The sequence below is a fragment of the Anomaloglossus baeobatrachus genome, chromosome 12 (assembly GCF_048569485.1).
Source record: "Anomaloglossus baeobatrachus isolate aAnoBae1 chromosome 12, aAnoBae1.hap1, whole genome shotgun sequence".
Lineage (NCBI taxonomy): Eukaryota > Metazoa > Chordata > Amphibia > Anura > Aromobatidae > Anomaloglossus > Anomaloglossus baeobatrachus.
The window spans coordinates 49,793,567-49,818,582 of NC_134364.1; the positions used below are offsets into that span (position 1 = coordinate 49,793,567).

The 25,016-nt window shown below is 44.0% G+C and overlaps 1 long non-coding RNA gene across 3 annotated transcripts in view; it reads left to right on the top strand.

Annotated features, from left to right (window-relative positions):
- LOC142258648 (uncharacterized) overlaps positions 1–25,016 on the top strand; it is a 297,016-nt gene that overhangs the window by 27,108 nt on the left and 244,892 nt on the right. For all 3 annotated transcript variants that reach the window (XR_012727831.1, XR_012727829.1, XR_012727830.1), the window contains exon 2: positions 14,762–14,879. This is a non-coding gene — a long non-coding RNA (uncharacterized LOC142258648). The remainder of the gene's footprint in view (positions 1–14,761; positions 14,880–25,016) is intronic.

The window sequence follows — 25,016 nt, forward strand, 5'->3', positions numbered from 1 at the left end:
ATTTAATAACTAATACCTCATATATATTTGAAATATATTTTTTGCACCTTTTTTTTTTTTTTTTTTTTTTTTTTTTAGCACGGGGTGGAGCCGGGCCTCTTAATACGGCCGTGCATAGTGGAGTCTCTGTCCCTTGTGTGCTGCAGTGAGTAGTGTCCGGGTAACCCGCCTAACCTAATAGTAAGGGCGTGATAATAGGTTGCTGGCTGGATACCATGCGCATACGAGTGTGAACAGTGCCCTATGCGCGCCACTGGTGTGCAATTTACCTTGCACCTGTGAAGTGTCCATCATGTTGAGAGGTTTGTCTGCATCCTGTTGGTGCATTAGATGTGTTTGGCCTGGGCTAACTGGACTGGTTGCCCTCTTTTTTGCTGTGAGTATATTAAATTTTTGGAGGAGTTTTTATCTCCTCTTTCTGTTGCTATTTCTTGAATCCTTGGTGGGATTTGAATCCAGAACTGCATCGCTGCAAAGCAACAGTGCCAACCACTGAGCCACCATACAATGTGAGCCAGCAATAGAAAAGAATGCAAATACAACATCTGTATCTTACCAGTGCCGCTAAAGACTAGGATAGGCTCATACAACTTGTAAATATATGGTCACTGGTGAAATCTATCCGGCTCCACTCCTTATCTCCTACCAATGTGAATCTTAGTGGCATAAGGGTTTCCACTTCAGCGGTGTAACTAGGCACTCCTCTTCCCAAGCAAAAATTCTGTAGGTTTTCCTAAAATTGTATTCAAATACCCTGGTCCAGGCAGAGTGGCTTGTAGGAGCCTCCAATATCCAAGACCCAAAGCATATGCTCCACTAGCCCCATTGCCAGCCTTGTTCTTTTTCCACCTTATTGTAAAATGGGAATCCTTAGGCCACATTTTTTTTTATTTTTTTTGGTAGAGTGACACAAAATGTAAGAATCTGAAAAGAGCGGTCTCTGCACATGTCCCCCTCTTTCCAATGAAGTCCTACAAATGGTTGATATGATTTACAGTACATCTGCCATCCATTATCCATTGCTTACTTCCATTTTCTCTCCCCATGCTGTCACGAGTGCGTCACGGCCTGATGTGTTCTCAGAGGGATCTGGGATCAGAAAGTCACAGCATATTGCTGATTGCAGAGCCACTTTAGTGCCCACCCATCACTTACCGTTAGTTGGAGCGTATTTAATTCTGTCTGGTACAGAAGGGGTTAAGGAACATTTCTATCCTGCAGTGATCTAACAGGTAGTTGTAACCTCAGCTGCAGCCACTCCCTTCTGTTAGAAATATCCGATCTTCACTTCTCCCTATGCCGGTTATAGCTCATACCTATGCTGTCCATGTAGTAGGAGCACATCGCTGCTTTGCTTTGGAGTCATTTCTATTGCAGCTACAAAGTTTCCTGGTGATGAAACAAAGGAGTACTATTCTCTCCTGATTTTGTGCTTTCCTTAACCAAGAATCAGCAAAAACATTGGCGCATGCCCTCATCTCCCGCCTTGACTACTGCAACCTCCTGCTCTGTGGCCTCGTTTCCAACACTCTTGCACTTGCACTCTATGTGGGCTGATTAATCCACCTCTCCCCTTGCTATTCCCTGGCCTTGCCACTCTTCCCATTGCCCAAAGACTACAGTTCATAACACTAACTATGACTGACATACAAAGCCATCCTGTCATGATTGACTCCTGGCTCAGCTGGAGCTGAGCCTTTGTTTTAGTTTGACTTCTGATGCAGGTCACGTTAGGGGTTAATCCTTTCTGCCTCGTTCTGGAGGTCAGGCTGCTTTATTAGGGCACTGTTTCTCTTGGACTTCGCCAGTGATACTTCTGGCTCTGCTGTGTTCTGCTCGTGAGTTACCTGTTGTCTGCCCTGCCCCCTCCTGACCTCCGTGTTCACCTGACCTGTTAACCTCCTCTGTTGTCTGTTTCCATCAGTGTCTCTCCCGCTGTCTCCCTGTTCGTTCCTTATCTGTTTACCTTTATTCTGTCTTGTCTTCCCACTCCCCCTCGCTTCTAGGCTCTGATTTCCCGGCTACTAACTATTTGCTTCCCTCTGACTATGTTTAGACTTTGCCCTTGTGTACTTACAAGACCTCATGTTGTGACACGGCTTTCTGACGATTCTACTGCCATCTGGTGGCCTTGACTAGTATTACCTCTGCTAGGGAATTCCCTGCTCATACGTTTCCTCCACTTTTACGCCCCCTAGTGGTTTACCAGCTAACTACCTTCTCAGATAGTTTCAGGAATCCTCTCAGTCCCACATTACTGCGCTGTACTGCTATTGTACATCTTAGAGTACAGCGTGACACATCCACAACCTATCTCCTCCATACATCTGTGACCTAGTCTCTCGGTACCTACCTGCACGCAACCTCAGATCCTCACAAGATCTCCTTCTCTACTCCTCTCTTATATCCTATTACCACAATCGCATACAAGATTTCTCCCGTGTCTCCCCCATACTCTGGAATGCTCTACTCCAGCATATCAGACTCTTGCCTACTGTGGAACCCTTCAAAAGGAACCTTAAGACCCATCTCTTCTGACAAGCCTACAAGCTGCAGTAACCCTCAGTCCAGTAGACCACTGCACAACCATCTCTGTCCTCACCTATTGTACCATCAGCCATTCCCTGTAGACTGTGAGCCCTCGTGGGCAGGGTCCTCTCTCCTCCTGTACCAGTCTGTTTTTGTAATGTTCATGATTGTTGTACTTGTTTTTATGTATACCCTTTTCACGTGTAAAGCACCATGGAAAAAATGGCGCTATAATACTAATAATAATTTGTTGTGTTATTTCCCCACCCGTTTGTCTTACCCTCCTCTTGTTGTCTTATTGCATTAGTGAGACCAACGTCTTGCTGGCCTTCACTAGTCAGGGTGAGTTCAATGCCAGTGAAGGCCTAATCACGTGATCGGCACACGGGAAAAGGCCCTGTCTAGGGACATTGGGGAGGGAAGGGATCAGCCTCAGGGGAGTGTTAGGAGGTGCAAGTTCACAGCAATTTACAATACAGGGAAAACCCATTTACTTGTATCTTACTGTAAATTGCTGTGTATTCTGCAACGTGTGAACTTGGCCTTAGTGATCACATGGTACTTCTGCTAGAAAAGTGGATGATGTAACATCCTATTCACAAAAAAAATGTGAATTTTAAATCCATACTCATTCCTGTGCGGATTTTCATTACTGAATTTCGCATGATTTAATGCTCAGGTCATGTTCACATGTTGTGGAAAACCTGTGCCACCGATTCAGGAGGATTCTGTCCACAATGAATCCGTGGACAGAATCCTCATGTGTTATTTACAAATTTTGTTGCGAATTTAGCTACAGATTTCACCTAATCATCATCTAGCTTTTATTTCATGCTGATTTCTATTTTCACAATGTATGATTTTTATTAAAAAAATAAATAAAACTGATTTACTCGTACTGTACAGTGGGTTACAGAAAGTATTCAGACCCCTTTACATTTTTTCACTCTGTTTCATTGCAGCCATTTGGTAAATTCAAAAAAGTTCATTTTTTTCTCATTAATGTACACTCTGCACCCCATCCCCCATCTTGACACAAAAAACAAATATAAAATTTTTTGCAAATTGTTAAAAAAAGGAAAACTGAAAATCACATGGTCATAAGTATTCAGACCCTTTGCTCAGACACTCATATTTAAGTCACATGCTGTCCATTTCCTTGTGATCCTCCTTGAGATGGTTCTACTCCTTCATTAGAGTCCAGCTGTGTGTAATTAAACTGATAGGACTTGATTTGGAAAGGCGCACACCTGTCTATATAAGACCTCACAGCTCACACTGCATGTCACACCAAATGAGAATCATGAGGTCAAAGGAACTGCCCAAGGAGCTCCGAGACAGAATTGTGGCAAGACACAGATCTGGCCAAGGTTATAAAAGAATTTCTGCAGTACTCAAGGTACCTGAAGCACAATGGCCTCCATAATCCTTAAATGGAAGAAGTTTGGGACCACCAGAACTCTTCGTAGACCTGGCCGTCCAGCTAAACTGCGCAATCGTAGGAGAAGAGCCTTGGTGAGAGAGGAGAAGAACCTCAAGATCACTGTGGCTGAGCTCCGGAGATGCAGTAGGAAGATGGGAGAAAGTTCCACAAAGTCAACTATCACTGCAGCCCTCCACCAGTCGGGTCTTTATGGCAGAGTGGCCTGACTGAAGCCTCTCCTCAGTGCAAGGCACATGAAAGTCGACATAGAGTTTGAAAAAAAAACACACGAAGGACTCCCAGACTATGAGAAATAAGATTCTTTGGTGTGATGAGATGAAGATAGAACTTTTTGGTGATAATTCTAAGCGGTATGTGTGGCGTAAACTAGGCACTGCTCATCACCTGCCCAATACAATCCCAACAGTGAAACATGGTGATGGCAGCATCATGCTATGGGGGCAGAGACAGGATGACTGGTTGCAATTGAAGGAAAGATGAATGCAGCCAAGTAGAGAGAGATCCTGGAAGAAAACCTCCTCCAGAGTGCTCTGGACCTCAGACTTGGCCGAAGGTTCACCTTCCAACAAGACAATGACCCTAAGCACACAGCTAAAATAACAAAAGGAGTGGCTTCAGAACAATTCTGTGACCACTCTTGACCAGCACAGCCCTGACCTAAACCTAATTGAGCATCTCTGAAGAAACCTGAAAATAGTGTCCACCAACGTTCACCATCCAACCTGACGGAACTGAGAGGATCTGCAAAGAAGAATGGCCGAGGATTCCCAAATCCAGGATATCCAAGATGACGCATGGCTGTACTAGCTCAAAAGGGAGGGTGCCTCTACTCAATACTGAGCAAAGAGGCTGAAGACTTATTACCATGTGATATTTCAGTGTTTCTTTTTTAAAAAAATTTGCAAAAATTTCTACATTTCTGGGGGGGAAGGGGGTGGTTGTGTCAACATGGGATGCAAAGTGTACATTAACGATAAAAAAATGAACTATTTTAAATTTACCAAATGGCTGCAATGAAACAAAGAGTGAGAAATTGAAAGGGGTCAGAATACTTTCTGTACCGTGTGTGTGTGTGTGTGTGTGTATAATCTAATTTGTTTTTACAAATTAAAGCAACACCTATAATAGTAATTGTTGAATTTATTTTTTTTATTTTAAAACTTTCAGACAAAGTCTTTATTTTCTGCAAGGATCATTGTTCTGTAATATAAATTTTTAATCAAGTTGAATTTATTTTTAGGATGAAAATGTTATAATGAGCGCATGCATGTTAAGTGGTTCCTTAAAATAAAAAAAAAAAAGGCAAATTAACTTCCATAAATTCATGAGAAATATGGTTGACAACATAAAGAAAGTGAGTTTTCTAATCCCAGCCATTAGTCAAGTGCTCTTTTTAATATGCTTTTTCGCATATTTACTCCTATGAGACTTTATTGGGGTAGTAATACTTAAAGCAAATTCTGTTCACCCGTAGCAGTGTCATTACAAACTTGAATGAGCACAGTTATTGTAAATAAATAAAAACAATGTACCAGAACCGATTCCGACTGAGAAAATACTGTTCAATTAGCTCTAAGCTTTAGTTAAACTTTACTTTTGCTTCTTTATTGATAAGGATAATACAAAAAAAAAGAACTAATTTACAAAAAAAAAAAAATTCCACCGCCTTTACGTAACTAATTCATTTAAATATATTTAGGTACTTTAGCTTGGTTAGCATTAGAAAAGGACAGGCTTTACATATTCTATATAGTCAAATTGATTGTTATGTAAAATATAATAATGATCAAAAAGAAAAGGGGGGAAAAAAGGAACAATATAATGTCAGAATCATTTAAACATTTAAGTGAAGCATAGCTGGCCTCAAAAGGAAGAGAGAATACATGGTTAATTATACCATGAAAGGGAATGTACGATTGTAAAATTAATGTTTTCAATGGATATTTGAAATTGGTTTAAAGGATTTCATAAGTAAATGGAAAACTGTATTACTAAAAATTGACTGAAGTTAAGCAACATTTATTTTAGGTGCAGATGTTTGTGTCAGAGAACATTGGGTGAGGTCAGGTCAAAATGACTGGTCAAACAAAAGGACAAAGCCCTAATAAAAATCATATCTTCAGTATTCAGATCTGTTGTCGCATTTGCTAGAAAGGATTTTTTATTCAAATATGCATGAAGATGCTCGGTGCACCCTTGGTGTGCCCGAGCAGTTCAGTGCACCCTTGGTGTGGCCGAGCAGTTCAGTGCACCCTTGGTGTGGCCGAGCAGTTCTGTGCACCCTTGGTGTGGCCGAGCAGTTCAGTGCACCCTTGGTGTGGCCGAGCAGTTCAGTGCACCCTTGGTGTGGCCGAGCAGTTCAGTGCACCCTTGGTGTGCCCGAGCAGTTCAGCGCACCCTTGGTGTGCCCGAGCAGTTCAGCGCACTCTTGGTGTGCCCGAGCAGTTCAGCGCACCCTTGGTGTGCCCGAGCAGTTCAGTGCACCCTTGGTGTGCCCGAGCAGTTCAGTGCACCCTTGGTGTGGCCAAGCAGTTCAGTGCACCCTTGGTGTGGCCGAGCAGTTCAGTGCACCCTTGGTGTGGCTGAGCAGTTCAGTGCACCCTTGGTGTGGCCGAGCAGTTCAGTGCACCCTTGGTGTGGCCGAGCAGTTCAGTGCACCCTTGGTGTGGCCGAGCAGTTCTGTGCACCCTTGGTGTGGCCGAGCAGTTCTGTGCACCCTTGGTGTGGCCGAGCAGTTCAGTGCACCCTTGGTGTGGCCGAGCAGTTCAGTGCACCCTTGGTGTGGCCGAGCAGTTCAGTGCACCCTTGGTGTGCCCGAGCAGTTCAGCGCACCCTTGGTGTGCCCGAGCAGTTCAGCGCACTCTTGGTGTGCCCGAGCAGTTCAGCGCACCCTTGGTGTGCCCGAGCAGTTCAGTGCACCCTTGGTGTGCCCGAGCAGTTCAGCGCACTCTTGGTGTGCCCGAGCAGTTCAGCGCACCCTTGGTGTGCCCGAGCAGTTCAGTGCACCCTTGGTGTGCCCGAGCAGTTCAGTGCACCCTTTGTGTGCCCGAGCAGTTTAGTGCACCTTCACCCCCCTAAACTTGTTTTCCACCTATCACCATTCTCCTCTTCCTTGATTGGCAGCTTTAGTTTTCCAGTAGCTAATAGAGGTCAGAGATGGATAAACAAGCGGGAAGGTGCATTGAACTGGTCGGCCACAGCAAGGGTACAACGAGCACCTCATTAGCATAAAGAAGGAATTCTGGCAAAAGCAGCAACAGATTTAGACCCTAAAGCAACAATTTTATTGGGCTGTGTCCCTTACAAGATGTTGTGCTTATAGAACATATCTGATAACCTTAGAAAAAATTCCCAATATCTACGAGTGTAGACACGGAAATAGGATAGTCGCTATTGTTCAATAAGAGGTGAAAAACTCCCAGACAAGTTATAAACCTATAGGAAAGTGTAGTCATATAGTCACCAAGATAGTTAGATAAAAAAAGATAATTTTTATTTAACATTAATTTAGCAAAACTGAATGAAAACATACAAAGTGAAGGTGCATAGTGCAGAACAAAAGATAGCTGGAGACTAGTGCCAGAAAACAAAGCCAGTACAACTAGGGGGAGGATTCAATGGAGTGTATAAACCACAGTATATACTGAACATTTAGAGCAGAGATCAGCCAATCTAACAATTAGAAAAGTAAGGCACAAAGTTTGTCTCACCCATAGTATTCACTGTTGGCATGTGGCACCGCAATAACCCCGACTCGTGTTTCTCGTGGACTTCACACTAAATCATGTCCTTACGGTGTTAAATACCTCTCATAAAAGGTGTCCACAGATGGCCCTGTAAATGTTAAAATTATGCAGTTGGATTGAACTAGCAACCAATGAGAGAACAATCATCTCACACCAATCCTGAAATGAGAACTGAGGGGCATAAAAAGGGCCTTGCTCCTCTCAACACATTAATTCTACAGGACCTCAGCCTAGGATCCACGGTTCCAGCTGGATGATCACAGAACTGCTTTGCTGCTCAATGCTGAACCCACAAATTTGCTTGGAGTACCCAGTTTGGGACAATTTGCTCACCTAGCTACATATCTTGCTGTGCTCAGTCATCTTAAGTTTGCCGTTATCGCCTCTCATTGTGTACCCACTAAAATCTGGGTATTGCTGAATAGGGTAGTTGGCCCATGGAGCCCCAAAGTCATCAAGACTCTAATCCCTGGCGAGCCAGCGGAAACGTGAGACTCTGTCGCTTGCACCATCTTGAGTTCTTGCTGGGAATGTGCAATATGTTATTGCCTGTTGGTGACCCAATAAATTCTTACCAATGTGTGGTTCAATCACCACCCTGTATTGTCTGAGTAGTGTTCTGCCCACGGGGAAGGAGTACGGGTGTTCAGTAGGATGAGCCCTCGTCCGTGTCGTCTTTCTAAAGACATCCAGGCCGGCAAACGAGAGCACCCACTGACCCTAGTGTCTCCACAACTACCATTGATTTTTGCTATGCTTACAACTGAATATCTTGGAATTTAAAAAAAAAAAAATCCTTACCTCTTTGACTAAAGGGTGCTTTACATGCTGCAACATCGCTAACAATATATCATCGGAGTCACGGTGTTTGTGACGCACATCCGGCGCCGTTAGCTACATCTCAACGTGTGACACCAAGGAGCGACCTTCAACGATCCCAAAAGTGGTAAAAATCGTTGGTTTTGGAGAGGTCGTTCTAAAACAAAATATCGTTGTTTGGCCACTAGCGATGTTGTTCCTCGTTTCTGCGGCATCACACATCGCTATGTGTGACACCGCAGGAGCGACGAACATCTCCTTACCTGCGTCTACCAGCAATGCGGAAGGAAGGAGGTGGGAGGGATCTTACGTCCCGCTCATCTCCACCCCTTCGCTTCTATTGGCTGGCTGCTTAGTGATGCCGCAGTGACGGCGGTCACCGCTACAACGCTGACCAGGTATGTGTGTGACGCTGCCGTAGCGATAATGTTCGCTACGGCAGCGATCACCACATATCACACGCGCGACGGGGGCGGGTGCTATCGCGCTCGACATCGCTAGCAATCGCTAGCGATGTCGCAGCGTGTAAAGCACCCTTTAGACTTTTATTACAACTCTCCATTTAATGGTAACAACCACTGTAGATAAATATAAAGAAAGTTGTATACACAGCATGTTGTTCATCGCTGCACCCTATAATCATCATCCTCTGCACTGGTAAGAAGCTACTCTGCATCAGAGTTGTAGGTACTTTTGTCAAGGAGAAATTCCATAGTTTTGGGAAATCTCCTTCTTAACAGCGAATGTCTTCTGAAATCTCAAATCAAGCGTTACCGAATGCTAGCTAGGAGGAATTTAGACCATGCAAAATGTAGTTGGTATAAGCTCCGCGTTCAGTAATATGAGGAGGTGCACACCCAGGTACTTTATATTTTTTTTATTACACAAGCCTTTGTATATATCAATAGTGGGTTGATCACTTAGAAAAAAAAACAAACTCCCAGCTGTATGCCATTGGTAAAACTAGAAGCACGTGCAAAAGCATATGAGGTTTATGTCCATATTTGGGAATTTCCTCTTTTTTGCTCTCCATAACATAGTCCTTATCACGCAGCTGCGCAGATGAATCAGAGCTTGCGCAGATGTAGTCAGTCATCATCATTATTATCCATCTCTTCATTGTGTTCCCTTATATCAGACATCAGCTGCAGGCTTTTAGGCTCCATCTTGCTCCTCATATCCAAAAGAAAGTTTGGTTATAGAAAAGCATATAGAAAAATATTTTGTATTCACACTTTGACCTCTAGTCCTTTTAAGACCAGCGTTTAATACCCCGGGCTTAATGATGGGAATGCTGGAGTAAGATGTGGGAAATTCACTACGAGGCTTGAGCATCTTTCAACTGGAATGCGCCACTGCCAGAAATTGTACTCCAAGCTGGTGCACATTTGCATTTGTCATAATTTCTGCCCACTTTCATAGCGTAAATTATGATGGATTTATCAGAGGTCGCTTAGACACACCGCTTTTCAAAAAGTTGGTGGAGCTGGATGGGACTGAAATTAATCGCTTTTTCTTTTAGGTTATTACTGAAGGCCAATATCTCAAGGAATATTAGAAAGATCTATAGTAGATAGATAGTAAAAGTGAGGAACTGCCTCACATTTAGGTTCACTGGGGACAGCAACAATAAGACTACTAGATATCATACTCATTATATCCAGAAGATCTGTTGCTAGCAACCCCCCTTTTTTATTTAACGGCCTTCAGTTCGATCTTGAGCCATGGGTACTTGATGGATGAATGTTCTGTTGGAAGATTGATCTTGTGCAGCCTAGATAGGTCCTCCAGGGTCTTCTTCGCTTTTATTTTTAACCAGTGGGTTGCGAATAGTGATGAGCGAATACTAACTATTTGGGTTTGGACTATTTGTAACAAATCCCCAAGTATTATTCCAGTATTCGTCATGAATAACAAACCTAATCCAAGTCAAGGCGGAACCTGAGTGTTAGGGGTACTTTGCACGCTGCGACATCGCTAGCGATCTCGTTAGCGATGTGAAATGCTAGATGGCAAGTGCGATCTTTCGAGATCGCACATAGGTCATTTTACGCATGTGCGATCTCGAAAGATCGCACTTGCGATCTAGCATTTCACATCGCTAACGAGATCGCTAGCGATGTCGCAACGTGCAAAGTACCCCTTACTCTTGAAGATTTCGCAGAAAAATGCTCACCCATTGACTTGCATTAGGTTTGTTATTCGTGATGAATACTGAAATAGTACTTTGGGATTCGTTACGAATAACCCGAATAGTTAGCATTTTCTCATCATTAGTTGCGATCTGATGCTAGAAAACTCCCATATATGTCATCCAAACCCTCCGATAGCTGCAGATTCAGCCAATAGTCTTATATTTGTGGGGCTCAGTTCAGAGTAGGTACCCAGTATACGAGTTATGCCTTGACGTGGCTACTGGGCAGATATGAAAATGGCCATTTTTGTATCCTTAATATCTCTTTTTTTTTTCTTAGATTTCCTTTAGCAGTAATGCATGTCTATATTCTTACATTCATGGTTTTCATGATTTAGCATTTCAGAGTGCAACTATCTAATTTTTTTGTCATTTTATGTCATGCTAAGTTACGCATCTGTTCATATTCCAGTTTTGGGAGTGCCCTCAGTTTTTTTTTGTCTAGATTAATGGGGGTCAAGCCTTCTGACCATGCACCACTCCCCCATTAGCCACAAGTGATTTTAATATTTATAGCAGGCTCCTACTTACCCATACACAGGAGGTTTTTAAACCCAGAGAGAAGCTTTAGTTCAGAGTAGATACCCAGTATACAAGGTATGCCTTGACGTGGTGACTGGGCAGATTTGAAAATGGTCATTTTTGTATGCTAACTATCTCAATTTTTTTTCCCTAGATTTCCTTTACTAAAGCCAGCTTTACACCTTACAATTAGGTGTGCAATCTCGTATGCGATGTGACACGCCCAGGTTGCATATGGGATCTTATGAGATTGCACGTAGGTTGTTCATTTGCTGTCACACGTGCGTTAGTAGTCTATGTTAAATTGATCAATTTTGTGTGCGATCCTTTAGTTCATGTGTTCTGTGACGTATGCATTGGGCACCCTTTTTTTTTTTATTTATTGACTTGCCCAGCGTGTGTAATGTGTAGGGATGCGCTTTTACTATGTCATCTACCATTCAGCTCTGCTACATGGCCGCTGACAGCAGACACAGACAGCCATGTAGCAGAGCTGAATGGCAGATGACAGCAGACACAGACAGCCATGTAGCAGAGCTGAATGGCAGATGACAGCAGACACAGAAAGAGCTGCACGATCAGAATGAACTCGGGTTAACTTCACCCGACTTCATTGTCATGCTGCGGCTCTGTCTGTGTCGCGTCCTGATTAGCGGTCACCCGTGAAGGACTCACTGGTGACCGCTAAACTCCTGAGTAACTGAATTGAGCAGCCCTCTCTCATACTCACCGATCCCCGATCACCGGCGCGGCGCTGCACGGCTTTCTCACTGCTCCGGCGGCTTTTACTATTTTGAAAAAGCCGGCCGCTCATTAAACAATCTCGTATTCCCTGCTTTCCTCGCCCACCGGCGCCTATGATTGGTTGCAGTGAGAGACGCCCCCACGCTGCGTGACAGGTGTCTCACTGCACCCAATCACAGCAGCCGGTGGACGTGTCTATACTGTGCAGTGAAATAAATAATTTATAAAAACGGCGTGCGTTCCCCCCCAATTTTAAAACCAGCCAGATAAAGCCATACGGCTGAAGGCTGGTATTCTCAGGATGGGGAGCTCCACGTTATGGGGAGCCCCCCAGCCTAACAATATCAGTCAGCAGCCGCCCAGAATTGCCGCATACATTATATGCGACAGTTCTGGGACTGTACCCGGCTCTTCCCGATTTGCCCTGGTGCGTTGGCAAATCGGGGTAATAAGGAGCTATTGGCAGCCCATAGCTGCCAATAAGTCCTAGATTAATCATGTCAGGCGTCTATGAGATACCTTCCATGATTAATGTGTAAATTACAGTAAATAAACACACACACCCGAACAATCCTTTATTAGAAATAAAAAACACAAACATATACCCTGGTTCACCACTTTAATAAGCCTGAAAAAGCCCTCCATGTCCGGCATAATCCAGGATGCTCCAGCATCGCTTCCAGCTCTGCTGCATGGAGGTGACCGGAGCTGCAGCAGACACCGCCGCTCCTGTCACCTCTACGCAGCAACTGAAGACAGCCGCACGATCAGCTGAGCTGTCACTGAGGTTACCCGCTGTCACTGGATCCAGCGGTGGCCGCGGGTAACCTCAGTGACAGCTCAGCTGATCGCGCGGCTGTCTTCATTTGCTGCGTGGAGGTGACAGGAGCGGCGGTGTCTGCTGCAGCTCCGGTCACCTCCATGCAGCAGAGCTGGAAGCGACGCTGGAGCATCCTGGATTACGCCGGACATGGAGGGCTTTTTCAGGCTTATTAAAATGGTGAACCAGGGTATATGTTTGTGTTTTTTATTTCTAATAAAGGATTTTTTTCGTGTGTGTGTGTTTATTTACTGTCACTTACAGATTAATCATGGAAGGCATCTCGGGGAGACGCCTGACATGATTAATCTAGGACTTATTGGCAGCTATGGGCTGCCAATAACTCCTTATTACCCCGATTTGCCAACGCACCAGGGCAAATTGGGAAGAGCCGGGTACAGTCCCAGAACTGTTGCATCTAATGTATGCGGCAATTCTGGGCGGCTGCTGACTGATATTGTTAGGCTGGGGGGCTCCCCATAACGTGGAGCTCCCCATCCTGAGAACACCAGCCTTCAGCCGTATGGCTTTATCTTGCTGGTTTTAAAATTGGGGGGGACCGCACGCCGGTTTTTTTAATTATTTATTTCACTGCACAGTTTTGACACACCCACCGGCTGCTGTGATTGGGTGCAGTGAGACACCTGTCACTCAGCGTGGGGGCGTGTCTCACTGCAACCAATCATAGGCGCCGGTGGGCGGGGAAAGCAGGGAATACGAGATTGTTTAATGAGCGGCCGGCTTTTTCAAAATAGTAAAAGCCGCCGGAGCAGAGAGAAAGCCGTGCAGCGCCGCGCCGGGGATCGGTGAGTATGAGAGAGGGGGTAAGAGGGATAGCCTGACATGGACAGAGAGAAAGGGACCGAGATAATGACGGACTGACAGAGATTAGTGAATGACAGACATTGTGAGGCGCTTCAGAACGCAGCTTTTCAGCTGCGCACTGAAGCGGACCTTTATTAAGCTGCGGTGCAGAGCGCACACCTGCGCACATAGCCTCAGACATCACAATCGTATGAGGGATGTCACACGTTTCAGTTGACTAGGTTCATACAACAAAACGTCCAATGTATGAGGAATAAACGACGTGTATGCGATCACCGTATTTTCGTTCAATCTTGATTGCACGTAGGTGTCACACGCAAATACGTCACGAACGGTGCCGGATGTGCGTCACTTACAACTTGACCCCGACGACGGATTGAAAGATTTATTGAAGCGTGTAAAGCAGGCATTATATTCGTGGCATTCATGCTTTAGCATTTCACAGTTCCACTGTCTTTTTTTTGTCATTTTATGTCATGTTCAGTTATGCACCTGTTCACATTGCAGTTTTGGGAGTGCCCTCAGTCTTTTTGTTTAGATTAATGGGGGTCATGCCTTCCGACTGTGCACCACTCCCCCATTAGCCAAAGGTGATTTTATTCTCTATAGCAATTTTCTGCGTGCCCATACACAGGAGGTTTTTAAACCCAGAGAGAAGCTTCAGTTCAGAATAGATACCCAGTATACGAGGTATGCCTTGACTTGGCAACTGGACAGATTTGAAAATGGTCATTTTTATATGTTAAATATCTCAATTGTTTTCCTAGATTTCCTTTACTTACATTCATGGTATTCATGCTTTAGCATTTCAGAGTGCAGCGGTCTTTTTTTTTTGTCATTTTATGTCATGTTCAGTTATGCACCTGTTCACATTGCAGTTTTGGGAGTACCGTCAGTCTTTTTGTCTTGATTCTCCCCTGACGTCCCTTGGATCTGTTGGTCCAATTTCAGACCGCCGATTCTTCTCGCCTCGGCGTGAATTTAATTTTCATTTTAATTTGCCTTATTTTATTGTTCCAGTTGTTGGAATTGGAACTCTACAATTTTTAAGCTTTTGTTTGACAGGTGTGATAATGTACATTGCAGTTACTAAATTGGATTTTTTTTTTCCTTTTCAGAACAACACAAATGATTTTACTAGGAATGAGGATTTTACAATATGAGAGGAGCGCCTCCGATTGCACAGAAGTCCTTCCAGTGACAGATGCTTTGCGGCGCTCCATCGGATCAGACAAGGTAAACAGTGTCATGGGGAAGGCTGTTTGTCACCAGACCTAGTCCATTTCTTTAATCTCCCATCCTTCTAATCAGTTCATATATATCCATCAAAGCTCTCCGCCCGCATCTAATTGAAAGAAAAAAAGCAAAAAGCAAAAAAAAACTGGTGCCATCAATAATCCGCCATCCCGCTTTATCTACATGGATTTTTAAGGCTCGTTCCACATTTGTGCTTGAAGCAAACTTAGCATATGTTGTACTACTAGGAAAAACCCTTAAACCTAATGTTCCCTTTAATGGAGAATAATGCATTAAATACTACTTTTAATACTAATGTCAGATTAATAGAGATATAATCCATTCTGCAATTTCTCTTCTAACATCGGGAAGGATAACAGACCTTCTGGCTGTGTATTAGCACGTTGCAGGTTGAAGTGAGCCTTTTTTTTCTCCTCCGTTAAATCGCAGGGGTCGTGAACCAACTGAATCTGTTTTAGTTTAGCCGAATTTAATCTCTTAAAATGGACTAATATTTATTTCACGGTGACGGCAGCAGAAGAGCTAGCGAGAATGAGCATGACGATGAGCGGCAATGGCTTTACATGCAAACGTAGAATTATATAGGACTGATCCGATGCTCGGGGAAGGAGCTTGTTGCAGTGGGATCTTGGAGGTCAATTAAAGAATTACTGCTACCCTCTTTTCGACTTAGGGGCAAAATTATTTCTAGACTCCAGCTATGGCAATCATAATACATCCAGGAATAACTGTCATCTCCAGAAATCTAGAACCTATAGACTGTAATAAATTCTTCTAAGCCCTCCTTAATATTGTTCCATAAGTCAACCATCACAACATTTTCAGGTAGAGATTTTCATAATCTCACTACTTTTACAGTAAAGAATCTGCTTTTGTGATGAAGATTAAAGTGTTAGGCTAGGTATGGGGAAATACCAAGCGAACAGTGAGGGCAGGTAAGAGGGAAACCCTATGTCTAGGGGACGGGAAGATGGTGACCCATGATAAAACCTTCCGCTGGCCCCTGGCTCCCCTGCCGTCCTTAGGTTTCCACACCTATGCGCCAAGCAGGATACCTAGCCCTGGCTGATCATGAACTGGGCCCTAGGTAATGAACAGATGGTCACACCACTAAGTCTTAAAGAACACACACTGAAAACAAACGGGGGAAAGGAAACAAACAACTTATCTCCAAGATGACTTAGGGAGAGGAACAGCAACATACAATGTTTCTCCAGATGATTACAGGGCGACTGCTTGCAATAAGGACCATATAGAAACTTAACTCTATCACCAGCAACGTACCAAGGGGAAATGCAGGTATATAAAGACACAGAGGGTGAGGGATAATGATTAACAGCTAAAAGGAAAAGACTTCAGTAGGGTCCTAAAGCGGAAAGAGTAAACCCTAACAGAGAAGACACACAACATTCCATTCACACCACAGCGGGAAAGGATGGAATATGAAGGAGCAGTTTGTGCAGCCAAAGGCAGTGAACCTCTGCAGCTAGACACCACAAAGCTTCTTTCCTCTAGATGTAGAGAATAGCTCCTTGCTGTCATTGCAGGCAAAGGTGTAAAAAATAGTTATAAAAGTCTTTAGTGTCCACTCATGTATATGTAATTTGTAGTAAGATCACCTCTGAGCAATCCTCTCTTCCCAAATGAAAAACCCCAAAGTTTGGTCAGGTGAATATTCAGCTTTTGCTTGAAAGGGAGGTGATCATTCGCATACCAAAGTTCCACCTATGTAGTCCCCACTAACGGTGGTTATCTAGGAGGCTGCTGTATGCTCGGGTCTCCATCGACCACTCAATGAATTTTTTTTAGGAACTGATTCAAATACAAATGTACAGTGAGACATTTACTGTCCTGCCAAACGCCTTCATGGATCTCAATTGACAGGGGTCACACCACCCACCCGCCCCTCCAGACAATACCTTTTTTTCATTTTTTGCTCAGACTATCATTTTTAAGTGGTTCTATGGGAAGATCTCTGTATCTGTTAAGGTACTGTCACACATCACGAGATCGCAGTAGCGATCCTGTTAGCGATCTTGTTATGTGTGACATCTACCAGCGATCAGGCCCCGGCTGTGAGATCTCTAGTCGTTGCCGAATGGTCCAGGTCATTTTCTTCAAAGGTGATGTCCTGCTGGGCAGGACGCATCGCTGTGTTTGACGCTGTGTGACAGGGTCACAGTGACTGCTGAGATCGTTATGCAGGTCGCTACTGCGACCTGTATTGTTCCTGCATCGCTGGTAAGATCTGACTGTGTGACATCTCACCTGCGACCTCCCAGCGACTTACCAGCGATCCCTATCAGGTCGCATCATTTTCGGGATCGCTGGTAAGTCGTTGTGTGTGACTGGGCCTTTAGGTTAGAAAAATCCTGCTAAGCTAAGCATATGATAACACCTTACATCGTCCCAGAGAGGCATGTGCTGCTACATGTGCAGCTGAAATTTTGTTGTGGCGATTGAGCCGTAACTGTCTCCTGATGAACCCTATGTATAAGTAGGGAGAAACGCGTCGAGACTTTTGATATGTATTACTGATTTGGATAAGGACTATGGAGAGCCTGGGAACTATTGAATATTGGAGAGAATGAGTAGAATGGAGGTGTTCTCTTGAAAACGTCTGAGATAAGTACTTCTTTTCCGGTATCATATATTATTACCCTATTTACCCTGATTAATAAGGAGGGAGATATAGGGATAGATACCAAGGGACAGCCGCCGAGGAATGGGGGCACCAACTTACATTTAGGGTGCGTGTAACATCAGTTATATCTCCATTGTTAGGTAGTGGAGAAAATTAGCGAGGGTCCTTTTAGAATCGATCTCAAATGATCAGCGAATGTTGGTTTATTTTCCCGATCAAATATCTATATTTAACACTAGAAGTCCCAGAAATTTCGAGCTCCCCCTGAAGTAAAGGTAGAAATGTTAAATGACCCCTCTCTGGGACTACTAGTGTTAATTAACTATAAAAAGCTCTTTATGGTCCTGGTCCTATCGTTTTGTGTGTTCACGGTGTGGGATTGTATGGGACTCTTTATTTTAATGAATTTGAAATAAAATGTGTTTTTATATATAGTAATTTAGGTAGTCCCTGGATAAAAATTAATTTAACTGCCTTACATTATTTTCTTTTTCTGGTTGTTTCACCTACGAACCAGAAAGAATTCTGGCTCTCACAGACGTGTTATTTTTTTTTCTTTAAGAAGCTCCTACTCTGCACTCGTTGCCTGTATTAATTGTAGATGTTTGAACCCGTTACCTGTATAAAAGACACCTGTCCACACACTCCATGACATTCCAACCTTTCCACCATTGCCAAGACCAAAGAGCTGTCTAAGGACACCGGTCATGCTAGGTACGGGGAAGTACCAAGCGCATGGCGAAAAGGTAGAAAAACCCTGAGTATAGGGAAGGGGGAGATGGTGAACCCTGACTGAACCTACCGCTGGTCCCTGGGGTCCCTCACCACCCTAGATAGGTTCCGCACTTATGCGCCGAGCAGGTTTCCTGACCCTAGGTATCCCTAGTGCTGGGCCCTAAATAGGAAATGGATGGGATGAGCTCTTCGTCAACCCCACTAAACAACTATAGAAGACACAAGGGGACACACAGAATGAAAAGCATGAACTACTTATCATTTAGATTACTCGGGTAGAAGTTCCGCAGAGCTTTCAGCAACAATACCACAGAGGAGTACAAGCCACCTGCTTGCAACCTCAGCTTGAAGGAACTGAAAATATCACCAGCACAATCCAAAGGAAGGAAGGGGTATTTAAACACCAAGGGAATACTGACCATCAACAGCTGGGTGGAAGGCGAGCTCCTGCTGGGTCCAAAAGGGAGAGCTGAATCCAGCAGAAAAGCTACCTATACCAATGAATACTGACAGCAGGAACAATGGAAAGTAGAGAGCATTCTGCACAGCCAGATGCTGTGACCTTCTACGGCCACAAAACCATATGACTGTCTGTCACTCGTGACAACTCCAGGGACAAAATTGTAGACCTGCACAAGACTGGGACAAAAGGCAAGCAGCTTGGTGAGAAGACAACAACTGTTGGCACAACGTGGTGTTGTGCCCGATCTGCACAACTTCACTAGGTGAGATACTTTACTCATCACCAAATTGAATTTACACTTACTACTCTCTGAAAGCGCTACTTCTCTTATTCCCGTAGGGATCATCCACATATTATACATTCTTTAAAGGATTACAAATACTGTAATGGAAATACTTTTATCATAGGGAAATGTTTAGTTATGGAATATCTGAATAAAAATTCTACAGAGGTTCCAATGTGGACCTCCGTTTTTAGACTCCTGTTTTTTAAGGAGCCTCCAAGACTGGTAAAGTCTAAGTATCTATACCATACAATTTTGTATTCATATAGACAGATGTGATACTTCTCCTGCAATTTAGTTAGCAAAATGCACACGGGGGATTTGCCTGATGTCATCCTGTTATAAATGCAATCTTCTCCCAGCATGCTCTCCGTCCTACCTTCCTCTAAGGTGACGGCAAAACAGAAAACTCATTAACTGCCTGCATTATATCAACGATAAGAACTAAACTGTTGTGTTATGCATTCTAAGTTGGAGCAATTAATTCTCTCACTTACTTAAACTGATCAAGATTTAATTACCATCACTTTGTGCAATTACTCCATAATTAAAGTAATTTGGATCATTCCACTTACTGACAGTGTCATTGAACAGCCATTTATAACACCAAAAGGAGAGATAATTAACTTACTACTGCTCAAGGCGCTGTATTAAACCAGAAAAGCTCACAGTAAGTTATTTCCAAATGTACATAACAATATGATAAGGACATTACATAAGATTCTGAATACCATGAAATGTGATCAAAAATGTCGCAGAAAAGGGCAAAAATCCATTTAACAGATATAAATATGAAAGGATTTTGGTCAAACGTCTTTTTAAGAGCAAAAAAAAGAATAAAAAAAGAAAGCAAAACCCTGTTTCAAAACGCACTGCGTGAGGACATGAAATCCATCCCACGTATGACTTAATAATTGTGATTTAACAGAAAGAATAAAGTGCTTATTAGAACGGTATGAGGTCAATTATAAAGGCATAGTGTATTATTCACGTATGTGCCTTGTTTAGTTCTGTTGAGTATACTTTTATGAAATTACCTCCCTCGTTATTCTCCACATTCTTGATCTCCTTGTTATACATCAAAACAACTAATTCTTTTGTCGCGGACAAAAGCGATTGATTCTCTTGTAGACTACAACTTGCCTTCGGCTTTTTAGTTTAGGAGTAAAAGTCTCAAACCTCTTGTTATGGGCCAAATTTACTTACCCCTATGTCATTAGACTATTTAAGCTTTTATCCCTTTTGTCATTGACCAGACGTCTTGTTACTTGTTATACATCACAACTATTGACCTTTTTGTAGTGGAGTAAAATTCTTAACCCTCTTGCTATGGACCAAAACTTATGATCTTCTTATCATGGATAAAAGTCTTCAGTCTTTGGTCATGGAAGAAATGAAAAGGTTGTAGATCCAAACTTTTGAGCCTCCAGCCTTAGATCAAGACTCTTGAGCCTCCTGTCTTTGTTGAAGACTCTTGAACCTCCAGGGTTCGATCAAGTCTTTTGATCCCCCTGTCTTGGATTAAGATTCTTGAGCCTAATGTCTGGGATCAAGATTCTTGAGCCACCAGCCTTGGGTAAAGACTTTTTTGCCTTCAGCCTAAGTTGGATCAAGACTATTGAACCTCCATTCTTGGATCAAGACTCTTGAGCCTCCATTCTTGGATCAAGACTCTTGAGCCTCCATTCTTGGATCAAGACTCTTGAGCCTCCAGCCTTGGATCGAGACTGTTGAGCCTCCAGCCTTGGATCGAGACTGTTGAGCCTCCAGCCTTGGATCGAGACTGTTGAGCCTCCAGCCTTGGATCGAGACTGTTGAGCCTCCAGCCTTGGATCGAGACTGTTGAGCCTCCAGCCTTGGATCGAGACTGTTGAGCCTCCAGCCTTGGATCGAGACTGTTGAGCCTCCAGCCTTGGATCGAGACTGTTGAGCCTCCAGCCTTGGATCAAGACTCTTGAGCCTCTTGTCTTGGATGAAGACTCTTGAACCTCTTGTCTTGGATGAAGACTCTTGAACCTCCAGGGTTGGATCAAGTCTTTTGATCCTCTTGTCTTGGATTAAGATTCTTAAGCCTAATGTCTGGGAACAAGATTCTTGAGCCACCAGCCTTGGGTAAAGACCTTTTGAGCCTCCAGCCTTGGATCAAGACTGTTGAGCCTCCAGCCGTGGATCGAGCCACTTGAGCCTCTAGCCTTTACAAAACTTATCGCATAGTCGCCTGTGCTCCAGACCGACGCAAACTTGGAAAAGTGTTTACGTGTAGCAACATCATCCATACCACCTAACATCACATGTCTCACCAAAAAGAAGTCGTTCCAGCCATGAGTTAGATTAAATGTTTGATCAAATATAGTAGAGTAATTTTCAAGTTGATGATTTTATTTAGCTTGCGAATGATGTTATAAATATCCAAATGGCCCTTTGCAGAAAAAAAGGTCCCCACCCTGGATTATGCCAACCATTCATATTGTCCCATCTTATTTTTTTATTTTATTTCCATTTTTAAAGACCTCTCTGATATTTTCCCCCTTCTATATTTCTATCACTGAAAATCTGCAAAACCTGAAATGCTTAGTTAATCTAACATTTTGTACTTAATTTTTTTTATCCACAGTTTGGGCTTCATATACCTCACTTGTTTATGAGACCTAGATAAATAACAATAATCCAAGGACAAATGAAAATCCAGCACATTAGACTAACGTTAGTCAAACCGGCAATCTTGACCGGTTTAGCCGATTAAACTGATATGTATGAGTGATTGTATTGGAAGTTAAGGGGGTAGTCCGAAGTTAAACTAAATTTTGTTCTAAATCCCTATCTATTTAGTGCCATAATCTAAGCTATTTTCTAATATGCTTTTTATTTTTCCCCCCTATTTCCAGTCCGTTGATGCTTTGTTTAAGAATCCCAATGCGGTTTATCAAACAAAGCGTCATCAGAGCATAGGGCAGAGACTGTGGTCTCTACTACCACAGCCTTTGCCCCCTCCCTGAAATGAAGCATCATCAGTTTTTGATTTTCACGGGCTGTGTTTGTCCATGCTGTCCCTGCGGTGTCCCTCCCTGCTCGCTGTGCACTGTGCGATCTGCTCAGTGACCGCATCTGCTGTGCTGTCAGCTCAGATCAGTAATAATCAGCCGGTAACAGACCGGTATCAATACCCAGCATGCAGGAGACTAGTCACGTCACTAGTGGGGGCAGAGCTAGTCTCCTGCATGCTGGGTATTGACACCTCTATGTTGCCAGCAGATTATTATAGATCTGAGCTGACAAAGCAGATCGCAACGAGTAGGGAGGAACACAGCCATCAGGAGCACAGCCCCTGAAATGAGCATCACTGATGATGCTTCTTTTCAGGAACAGACAGATGCCGTGACTGTGACCGCAGCCTCTGGCCCCTGTTCTGATGACGCTTTGTTTGCGTCTCCCTGTATACCCTGGCATTCTCAACCGAACTGACATCAGACAGGAAATAGGAAAAAAAAAATAAAATACCAGTTAGATCAGGTCTCTACAACATACTGCCCGCAGGTCAAATGCGGTTCGCCGAAGGTTATGCAGCCTTGACAACTGAGAGGCTCTGGCTTCCAACTCCATATATTCAACTGTATTTGAATCTTTCAAACGCAAATACAATGAAACACTTTGACGCCAGGACTTTTGCAAAGCAGCGCTTTGTCATCCCCCGCCCTGATGTGCAGCAGCGTGATGAGGTCATCACGTCATGCTGTAACCTCATCACATGGTTTCTGTCTCCGGTGCCACAGCACAGAGGAGGCAAGCATGCACTGAAAAGAGAAAGCACTCCAGGAGGAGCTGAAGATTAAGATATAGGAGGGAGTTGTAGTTACTATAAGGCCACATTATGGGGCAATGAGGGAGAGGATTGTGAAGGAGTTACAGTATTCAGAGGGGCAAGGTGTGTGGGTGTGTGTGTGTTTATATCATGGAGAGGAGTTGAGTGTAAGGGGCAGAATTATGGAGAGGTGCTGTGTGGGAGGACTATTATAAAGAGGAGCTGTGTGTAGAGACATTATAGCGAGGAGCTGTGTGTGGAGACATTAAGGAGAGAAGCTGTGTGGGGGAGACATTAGAAAAAGGAACTGTGTAGGGGGTAATATGGAGAAGAGCTGTGTGGGGTAAGAGACGGATGGAAGCTGCATATGGGGGAATATTATGGAGAGGGGCAGTGTAGGGAGAAGATTATGAAGGGGCAGTTTTGGGAGGATATAATGTAAAGAGGCAGTGTGGAGGCATATTTTGTGCAGGAATCACAGTAAGGGTCAATTATTTATTCAGGGGCACAGCATGGGAGATATGTTTATGCGGCAGTATAATTTTACTTTTATTTTTAAGGACACGGTGTCTGGAAGTGCTCCTGAAAATGCAGTAGAGGGAAGTTTGCAGAGATGAGCTTTTGGCATGAATTCATCCTCTTTCCCCCATCTCACTCAACCTCCCCCAACAGACCTATCCATCATAGTCAATGGCTGCTCACTCTCCCCAGTCCTGCAAGCTCATTGCTTTGGGGTAACCCTTGACTCTGCACTCTCCTTTTAAGCTGCATATCTAAGCCCTTTCCACCTCTTGCCAACTCAATCTCAAAAATATTTCCCAGATCTCTTACCCAAGATTCTGCAAAAACACTAGTGCATGTCCTAATCATTTCACACTTCAATTACCGCAACCTCCTGCTGTGCTGCCTTCCTTCTAAAACTTCCTTCCTTCTAACACTCTTGCACCCCTCCAATCTATCCTAAACTTTGCTGCCCAGCTAATCTACCTCTCCCCCTGCTACTCCCCGACCTCTCCTCTCTGCCAATCCCTTTACTGGCTTCCCACTGCCCCAAGACTCCAGTTCAAAACCCTAACCATGACCTACAAAGCCATCCACAACCTGTCTCCTTCATACATCTGTGACCTAGTCTACCGGTACTTACCTGCATGCAACCGCCGATCCTCACAAAATCTCCTTCTCTACTCCTCTTATTTCCTCTTCCCACAATCGCATACAAGATTTCTCCTGTGCCTCCTCCATACCCTGGAGCTCTCTACCCCAACATATCAGACTGTCGCCCATCGTGGAAAACTTCAACAGGAACCTGAAGACCCACCTCTTCCGACAAGTCTACAACCTGCAGTAACCCTCAATCCACTATACTGCTGCATGACCAGCTGTACTGTATCCTCACCCATCCCTTGTAGACTCGCGGACAGGGTCCTCTCTCCTCCTATACTGGTCTGTGCCATGTATTGTTCATGTTTATTGTACTTTGTTTTTATGTTGACCGCTTTTCACATGTAAAGCGCCATGTTATAACTGGAGTTAAAATAATTAATAATAATAATAGTGAAATCTCATCATGGCATCAGTACCACGTAGAGACAAAAGGGATGGAAACCATCAGAACAGATGTCACTTCTAAAGTGCCTGAATGTAAAAGTTTGTGATATTGCCTGCATCTCATCAGTACTGTGGTTCCTGTATTGTCCACAGTCTGATGATGATTGGTAACAACAACTCACAGTATCTCCTTACCATTGTTAAGGACATACTGGGAGTTGCAGATTTTCATGGTACAAATACCGTATTTTTCGGATTATAAGACGCACTTTTCCTCCCAAAAATTTGGGAGTAAAATAAGGGGTGCCTCTTAAAATTCGAATGTAGCTTACCAGGTTGTGATTGAGAGAGGTCACAGGAGGCAGGGGCTCTGTGCGGTGGCCGGCGGCAGCCGAGGCACCTGCTGTGGTCATCGTCGGTGGCCGGGGGCACTTGCTGTGGTCGGCAGCGGCCGGCGAAGCTACTGTGGTAGGCGGCGGCCGAGGCACCTGCTGTGGTCGGCGGCGGCCGGCAAGGTACAAGCTATTCTGACAATGTCAGTGGTAAGGACTTCAAATAATGGTGGCCAGAGTCCGCGTGTGCGCAGATGGAGCTCTTGGCTTAAGAGCTCCTTCTTTGCACGCGCTGCCTCCGTGCGCCATTTG